The following is a 9,157-nucleotide window of genomic DNA, read 5'->3' on the forward strand; positions in this document are numbered from 1 at the left end:
AGTATGTTGTGTCGTTATCTTGTCACGTTAGTCCCTGTCTTTAATAGTCATGTGTTTGTCACCAGCTGTCGTGTTTATTTCAGTTAATCAGTAAGTGATTCTTTTCTGAGTTTGGTCTTCTGTTAAGCTGGTTTCCCTCTTTGGGAGAGCCTTTGTTTTTATCTGCAACAAACCTGCAGTTAAGTTCACCTGCTAATTGTAATGGCTTTATCACAAAGCCCTCATGTCTCCAGCAAGAAGTGGATATAATTCCCAGTCATTACATCAGTTCCTCAGTCCCCGAAATCAACTCAAAACTGGGAAAAACATTCTTCGCTACACCTTTAGTCTTTGAATAATCTGTAAAAATCTAGCTCCAGTGTTTTACTTGCAATAGTGTATTAAAAACACTAAACTCTAATCCCGGATTTATGCTTGCGCAACGTCTGAGTGTGATCGTTTACGGCGTAGCTGACGCTGGTGAGTTTCCTTTTGCACTTGAGCGTAAGGGGTACATGTAGTTTTGGTGTTGTGTTAAGTTTCTCCTCCTAAGTGGCAGCAGGGGTGGTATCGGCCGGTAAACTCACCAGGTTGGAGTTTTTTTGACGGTTCGCTTCAGTTCGGTGGGCATTTTCTGCCTACGGCGGTTACACAGACGCCGCGCAACCATAAATCCGTCTTGAATAGTGTGACTGCTATTCTTGAACTGAATTTAAATTATTTTAGGATATCGTAATTGTATGTACATTAGTCTGTTTTGTTCTTTTGCATTGTACTGATGTGCCTCTTGGCCAAGGCCCTCTGAGAATAGATTTCCTCTCTTTTCCTGGTAAAATAAAGATTAAATGAAAAATAAGTTAAGTAAATAGATTAACAAAACCATGCAGTAAAAATTGTACATCTTATTACAACAAAAGAATATTCTGGATAAACATCTTTTCTGTTTTTGAAAATATTCTCCAGGAAGTCATTGATGTGGTTGGAATGGAGATATGTGTGACCAGCTGGAACAGACAGCTGACCTGGGATGCTTTCTACTGTATTTCCATATCATTTCTAAAACTAAAAGCTCCACGTAGGACACCCAAGAGGCAAAATGCCCCTTAAAAGAGCTTTCAAAATGTTTTCTGCATGTCGGGTGATGAGCATATCAGGCAAGAACACAGGAGATTATTTCTACAAATAAATGTAAATTGTGCATTTTCATATTTTGTAATGGCAGTATTTTATTCTGTGAGATGTCTGCCATGAACATCAATGTGACTCATGAAGAATTGGACACGGGATGCAGGGTCAGGCCTAATTACCCTGCGGCTGCTTCTGGTGAGGGTGTAAGGTGAAAGACCAAAACACCCTGTGATCCAGTCGAGTGCTACTAATAATGTGTCCCAGATTCAGTTTACACACCCTCCCAAAAGCATCTATGACAACTATTCACCTGTTAAACACATTTGCACAAAGGATACAAACATCTTATCCCATGTTTGTGAATCTTTATTATTATTATTATTATTATTATTATTTATTCCATTTTTGAAACAGGATAAAATCACCACATATTCACTTGTCTTTTACTAATATGAAACAACTGTGATGTTTTAAAACAGCTGGTAGCGAAATGAAACATGATGTGGAAAAGGTCACATTACATCCTTTGTGACATTCTCATCAATAATTATATAAACAAACATTGTAAGCTAATCCTAAAGCCATTTCCCAGCACCTAAAGCACAAATACAACTAAGTCCCAGAACCTTTAACAATGTTCAGGCCCCTGGGGAAACATTTGCTCGAACACCCTGGGGAAGACACCGCATAGTTGAATACACAACCCATTTCACTTTTAGCAAAATCTTTTACACCTGCATTTACACACAAAAGTCTCAAAACATGAAACTTTTACAAACATCTTTCTCTTTCACAGGCACCTGGAAGACAGTCACACACATCATTATTATATTGTTTAATAAATACAAATAAATACATTTTGTGTACATATTTAAAGTGCAAAATGTGCCTGAACAGTCTAAAGTGCTACACAAATATTTTCTTTGCATATTTTATGTAACAAACACTGCATTTAGGTCCTACTTCGTTGTCTCCTGCTGTTATGATTCATCACAATACAAAGACATTTTAAGGAACAGTAGGAACAGTTTGAAGATGGCCCCTTGCTGGTCCAACATGACTGTGTACCAGTGCACAAAGCAAGGTCCATAAAGACATGGATGAGGCTGTTTGGTGTAGGGGAAAGTTACTGGCCTGTGCAGAGTTCTAACCTCATCCTGATAGAATAGATTTGGGATGAATTAGGACAGAGACTGTGAGCAGGGCCTTCTCATCCAACATGAGTGCCTGACCTCATAAAAGCTCCTCTGGAAGAATGGTCAAAAATTTCCATAAACCTTATGGAATGCCTTCCCAGGAGAGTTGAAGCTGGTATAGCTGCACAAGGGTGGGCCAACTCCATATTAAACCCTACAGATAAAGAATGGGATGTCATTAAAGTACATGTGCATGTAAAGTCCAGGGTGAAAGGTTTGGTGCAAACAAAGTCATGTAGTCTATCCAGGAGCACCGGAAACTGCAGTCTTCGGTTTGGCTTTTTTCACTTTTCAGACATTTGACATGCACAACAAGATTTGTTTCTGTTGTTATATTTAGTAAATCTTAAAAAGGCAATTGATAAAAAATAAGGCCAGCAGAATTACTTCAGCCTCTGTGATGGCTACAAAGCTCTTCCTGTGTAATGACCAGCGTTAGGAGAGCTGCACCCTGGAGACGGGCTGGTTGGTTATAGAGGTGACACTAACACAATCTGAACAGCCAACAGGCTTCAGTGGAATCACTTAGTGAAGCTGTTTTTGTCCTGACCTGTGATCTTGATGTGTGTGTGTGTGTGTGTGTGTGTGTGTGTGTGTGTGTGTGTGTGTGTGTGTGTGTGTGTGTGTTTGTAAGGTATTTGAGTAGTGTATAGTGAGATTTTCCTTCAAGCCTATTTGAGATTCATAGCTTTGGAATTGGACTCTAAAGTGTGAGGGCAGCATCTTTTTAAAAGGAGGCACAAATTCTGGCACCTGTCAGGTCCTTTTTCTCCAGAGACCTACTTAGAAGTTTGGACTTTTCAGAGTTTGGCATTTCAATTCACAACAGCAACAAGAAATGTGAGACAGACACTGTGTCTTCATTAGAAACGTGGTGTCACCTGCGAGCCGTGCAGAGCAGAGAGAAGGCTAAATATTCCCGATCCGTTGCAGACCTCCATACCTTTTATCTCCAGTTAATTTAGTTAAACTTCTCATTCTTCACTGATCTGTTATTTGAAGTGTTGAAAATGTGATGATAAAATTCATTCATCTTTTTCTTGTTGAAAATGGGGATGAAGTCAGAGGAACCTCTGACACTACATGCTGATTATTTTATTTAGTTTTATCTATCTATCTATCTATCTATCTATCTATCTATCTATCTATCTATCTATCTATCTATCTATCTATCTATCTATCTATCTATCTATCTATCTATCTGTCTGTCTGTCTGTCTGTCTGTCTGTCTGTCTGTCTGTCTGTCTGTCTGTTTGTTTGTCTATAAATAGACGTAAAAGATGTCCAATCATGGCCTAGTACAATATACATTTTCTTTCTAAAAGATGTCTTCATACTTCATTTTCAGTGTCCTCCATGTGTGTTTTCCCCAGTGTGACTGAACCTACATCAAACTAAGATTTTACTTCATCCACCAATGTTGCAACCCACATCTCACAGTTTTAATAAAGTTAAATATTTAGCCATGGACCTGTGGGTTCCATCTTCCTCACTGACTCTCTGACTCTGACTGAGCTAACCCAGAGTTTCTGTAGACTGAAGAAAATACACAAGCAACACAACAATCATGCAAACTAAAAGCATCATGTAGGCTAACAGTATACTATATACAACTTCCTTTGGTGGCAGTGGACTGTCCGTGTCAGCGATAGCAAATACTGACACTGCTTTTTTCCCAAAATCACTCATGTATCCATGACAACAGAAGCAACACATCTCAGCCAGGCTGTAATTTTACAGTTTTTCTCAATCGATTTGGACAATTTCTCACATCAAAATTAACATTTGCATAGCAGTTAGTGTGTTTTTCAAAAATATTAGTTAGTACAAACTGCAGAACCATCCATCCAGCCATCCATCCATCCTACAATGTTTGCCATCTTACAGTACTTTGTTCACAGCATTACGCAAAAAGCATACACCTCAGTCACTTATATACAACAAACTTAAAGGAAGTATTAAACCTCGGTAGAGTGGTGCACAACTGTAAACAATATCCTAACAGGACAAATATGTACAGTACATCATATGTACATACAGTACATATTACTCTACTGTATGTTACTGAACATACTAAATCTCTGTGTGGTCACATAGTTTCACCGACGTCACATCAGATATCATCCCTTGCGATGAAGCAAGTATCTCCTCAAGCGGTGAATCTCTGCAGGACTCTGCTGTGATCTCATTGCATCCTGCATCCATGGCTACTTGGACAGCCATTTGTATGTGGATGCTGGTCATACACCTTCCACCTCCGGGCAGAGAAAAACACCTCTGTTGGATTTAGTGAAAGCTGAGGGTCAGCTGAGAGCAGTTGTTCAATTTAGGAGACATTCCAGGAAAATTTTACAAATAAAAGTTTCTGCTTGACAGATTTTGACAACTAGTTCAACATTTTTGGATGTGATGACTAAAGCAATGAAATGAGGACTGTTAATTTATATGGACTGACTATTCAGCATTCACAAGTATAGTTAATTCTGGCTGACATGACATTAGCAAATGTTATGAAACAGCAGAGAAAGCAAGTGATGCATGTTCAAAAGCATTTGCTATTTGTTGAAAGGAATGAGAAACTGCTACTGTGATGTGCACAAATGACTAAATGTTGTGGAGGTTGAACTAACTGTTGTGGAAATGTAAATAGTGAGGTGAGAAATGCACCAAAGTGACTGAGAAAAGCTGTAATTCCTGCCCTGAATCATCACCTACGGATTCAGTTGTTGAACAACAGGTCCACATTCTTCTTGTTCCAGTCAGATCAATAACCTAGTTCCAGTACCTAAAAAATCCCAACCATCTGAACCAGATGACTACAGACCAGCTGTCCTAACATCTCACATCGTGAAAGTCCTGCAGAGACTGCTATTGTTTTGCCTCAATAAGCAGGTGGACACCTTGCAGGACACATTATAGTTTGCTTATCGTCATCTACCTGCTTCAAAGAGCCCACTCTCATCTGGACCAATGAGGCAGCACTTTGAGGATCATGTTCTTTGATTTATCAGTTGAAAAACACAACCTATTAATTGACTGTCAGTATGGTTTTAGAGACAGTAGATCAACTTTGAAGGCTTTAATGGAGCTTATGGAAGAACTTTCAAGTGCAGCTGATGAGAAGAAGTTTGCGGTGGAGGTTTTCATAGACCGGAAGAAAGCTTTTGATACCACAGACCATAATATTATGTTGAAGAAAATGAAAATGTATGGAGCCAGAGGGTTGAGACTGGGATGGCTGAAGGGCTACTTCAGATATAGGAGCCAGTATGTGCAGGTGGGTGATGAGTTATGAAAAGCAGGTGCATATCTGTCTGTGGCATGAAGGTATGAAATGCATTACCGGAAGAATAAAAATTTAGCAAGAATGTGTTGAATTTTAAAAAAGGTACAAAGATATGATGACATAAGTACACCCTTGTTCCAGGGTAACTGAATAATATTAGAAAGCATTGAGTATTACTACAATAATTATTGCTTAAGTAATTATTTTTACGTATGGATGTGCAGGTATATGTAAGTGTGTATACATGTGTAGTGTACATATCTAAGTGTGTGTATATTAAATGTAAATATGTGTGTGTGTGTGTGTGTCATATGCGGATATAACTATCCTTTTATGTGTTTGTGTGTATGTTTTCTTTGTTTTGTTATAAGTTATTCATTTATTGTATTTCAAACGTGCCTAACGTCATACAAAAGATCATTTAGAATCGTAAGAAGGGGAAGGGGGCATGTAAAAGCTGAGGCTTCTGCCCCTATCCTTCGGTTGTGACCTACGTTTGCATGCTTGCTGGTGACCAATATTTTTATTTATTTATTTTTTTTCATTCAAGTGCTTTTAATACAGTTCAGCTGCTCTGTTATGTGAGAAGCTCCATAAAGTCCAAGTGGATACCTCCACCAGCACCTGGATATATGACTAGCTAACAAGCAGACCACAGTTTGTGAGACTGAAAGGTTGTGTGTCTGAGATGGTGGTTAGCAGCACTGGAGCAAAACAGGGTAAGTAGAGTTTATTTATAAAGCGCTTTTCACAGATAAAAATCCCAAAGTGCTGTACATAAAAGGGATTAAATAAAACAACATAATAATTCCATAAAATAAATAACAACCACCAACATAAAACTTTCCTGAATAAAATAGTTTTAGTCCATGGAGTCACCCACACAGAGGGACAGGGTAAGCCATTCCAGAGTTTGGGAATTACAGCCTGAAAAGCCAGGTCTCCCCGGGTTTTAAAGCAGGTCTTTGGGACCTTCAGGAGGCTCTGGCCTGAAGACCGAAGGGTGTACCCTGAGGAGTAAGGACACATCAAGTTGGCAATATACTGGAGGGCCTGACCATTTAACGCCTGGAAGGTCAAAACTAAAATTTTAAAGTCAAATCGAAATTTGACTGGAAGCCGATGAAGTCTTGATGAAATAAGGGTGATGTGGGCCGTTCTGGGCGTATCTGGCAGTAGTCTGGCGGCAGAGTTCTGCACTAACTGAAGTCCGTTGAGAGTCGTCTTATTGTAACAAGTGAAAACAGAACAAGATGAGATAAAAGCATGATCATTTTAAGATCTGATTTTTCAACATTAAACACAAGAGACTGTACTCTCACCTTTTCTCTCCACAGTGTACACCTCAGACTTCCACTACAACTCAGTCCAGTCATCTGCAATCAAGACAGAACTGAGGTCATTCCTAATGCTCCGGAATGAAGCAACATCTAATTAATTGTTGTTTTCATTTAAAATAAACAAGAATAAAAAGTAAATAAATAAATAAAAACTACTACAACATTACAATCTCCCTCTTGGATTAATAAAGTATTTTTCCCTTCATTTTATTTTAATTTCAAGTTGAATTTTCCTTTGTGCTTCTGCTGATTTGTAAAGTGCACAAGCTGCTTTTCCAAAAATAAGGATGCAGTCATGTGTTCACATAAAAGATTATAAAAGGTTTCATTCCTTGCATAGATCTTTAAACATTTGACTCTTCAGCAGCGACTGAAACTTGGGGCCTCAAACCAACTAAAATAAACTGAAACAAGATGTCAACTAAAAACACATAGTTATTTTTTTTTTTTTCTAATGTAAAGCTCTTCAAAGCTTCTCCAAAACCTTTTCTAACCAACAGTCAACCAACAGTTTAGAGATGGATTTTTATGGACTAAAAACTGAGATATGCATTAATCTGTTAATGCTCAAGATTAACAAAAAGTAAGACTTTCCCTGCACAGATCTTTAATGTGGTGCTTGTAGATGTGTTATGCAGTAATTCAGGCTTCTCTGCAGCCCGAACAAGATGCTTCTCAAACTATCAGCACAAATCAGTTTTAGAAGTGAAATGCTCTTTTCCCACTCTCTGTTCCTCAGTGAAATGTTAAAGCTGACCCAGAACACAGCTTTGGAGGCACTTTATTTTGGGTTTCAGTCAGATTAATTTTATTCCAGTCCTGGTCTCTGTGTGTGGGAAGCTGCTGACAGATTTTCTGCTTCCAGTTTTACACTGATCCTGTCTGTGCTGCTCAGCTTGCAGCCCACAGACGGCCAAGAATCTCTTCATCTTTATATCAGACTCAGATTTCTTCTCTCCTTGGTTTTAATTCCTTTGTCATCTTTCTTTGGGTGTGTCTCAGATTCAGTGAAATTAAAATTTACACAAGTTTAAAAATGTTAAACATCTGCCTTTAAATCTCAAATGCTTCTCAGTGAACAGTCCAAAGCACATTTAAATATGCATCCTAAAAGCATTAATAAAGACAACTACACCCCTTTTTCTTGGTTCTTGTACCTTTATTTTGTAATGTTTCCTTTATTCAAGCTCTTAGGGTTACAATGATCTGGAAAACTGAGAATCTACACCAACATACAATCCAATTAAACCATTATAACCTGCATTAATCCAATTCTTACCTTTCTTAATCGTATTCATAATAAACATCTATTCAAATCACCTGAGACTGCTGTTTATGTCATACCAACCTCACTAGATATTTACTTTTATTTTATTCGTTCTAAATTAATACTTGTATATAATGCCAGTTCATAAAAAAGCTGGCTTGCATCAAATCTTCTCTTCAATTCAATTCTCCATCCTTAGCTGCGCGAAGAGAGTGGAGAGAAAAAAACACAATTTTTAATAAGGGAAACCTCCATCAGGACCAGAACTAGGAGGGAAAACTTCCATCACAACCAGGACCGGTTAGGATGGCCTATCTGCCTGGACTGGTCGGGGGTGAAGAAGACAGGAAAGAGGGGTCAACCAGCAGCAGAACTCTAATCCAGGGATTCCTGCTGAGAAAGAAGAAGAGAAACAGAAATAAATGACAGTCAGATACATGGAGAGTAAAGAGAGCAGAAAGGAGCCCAGTGCATCATGGGATGTCCCCCAGCAGCCTTGGTCCAAGAGTCACCAAGCCAGCCCTATAACCTCATCGGAAAGGAAGGTAGAGAGGGTGTCTGCTTCCTGAACCCAGACTGCGAGCTGGTTTTATACTCTGAGATCTTTAAGGTCCAACAAAGCTTTTAGAGCTCTAAGAGCTCTATATGTTAGGATAAGAACTTTAAATTTAAACAGAGATCCAATGAAGAGAAGCTACAACAGTCAAAATATGATCTCTCCTTCTAATTGTTCTTTCTTGAGGTCCATGCTTTCTTACCAATGCACGAGAAAACATGGATGACTAAATCACAGAAACAGAAGGAAAAGGGGAGAATAAATAAATGTTGTGTGAGTCTTCTTATTATCAGTCAGGTTTTATTCTTCTCATTATACTATAACAGAGCAAAAAGATTGTGATAAATTGTGTTGTAATGATCATCAAAGCTGGAGGTCTGTTTTTTAATTCATCCAGCCAATTAA

The sequence above is a fragment of the Melanotaenia boesemani genome, chromosome 1 (assembly GCF_017639745.1).
Source record: "Melanotaenia boesemani isolate fMelBoe1 chromosome 1, fMelBoe1.pri, whole genome shotgun sequence".
Taxonomy (NCBI): domain Eukaryota; kingdom Metazoa; phylum Chordata; class Actinopteri; order Atheriniformes; family Melanotaeniidae; genus Melanotaenia; species Melanotaenia boesemani.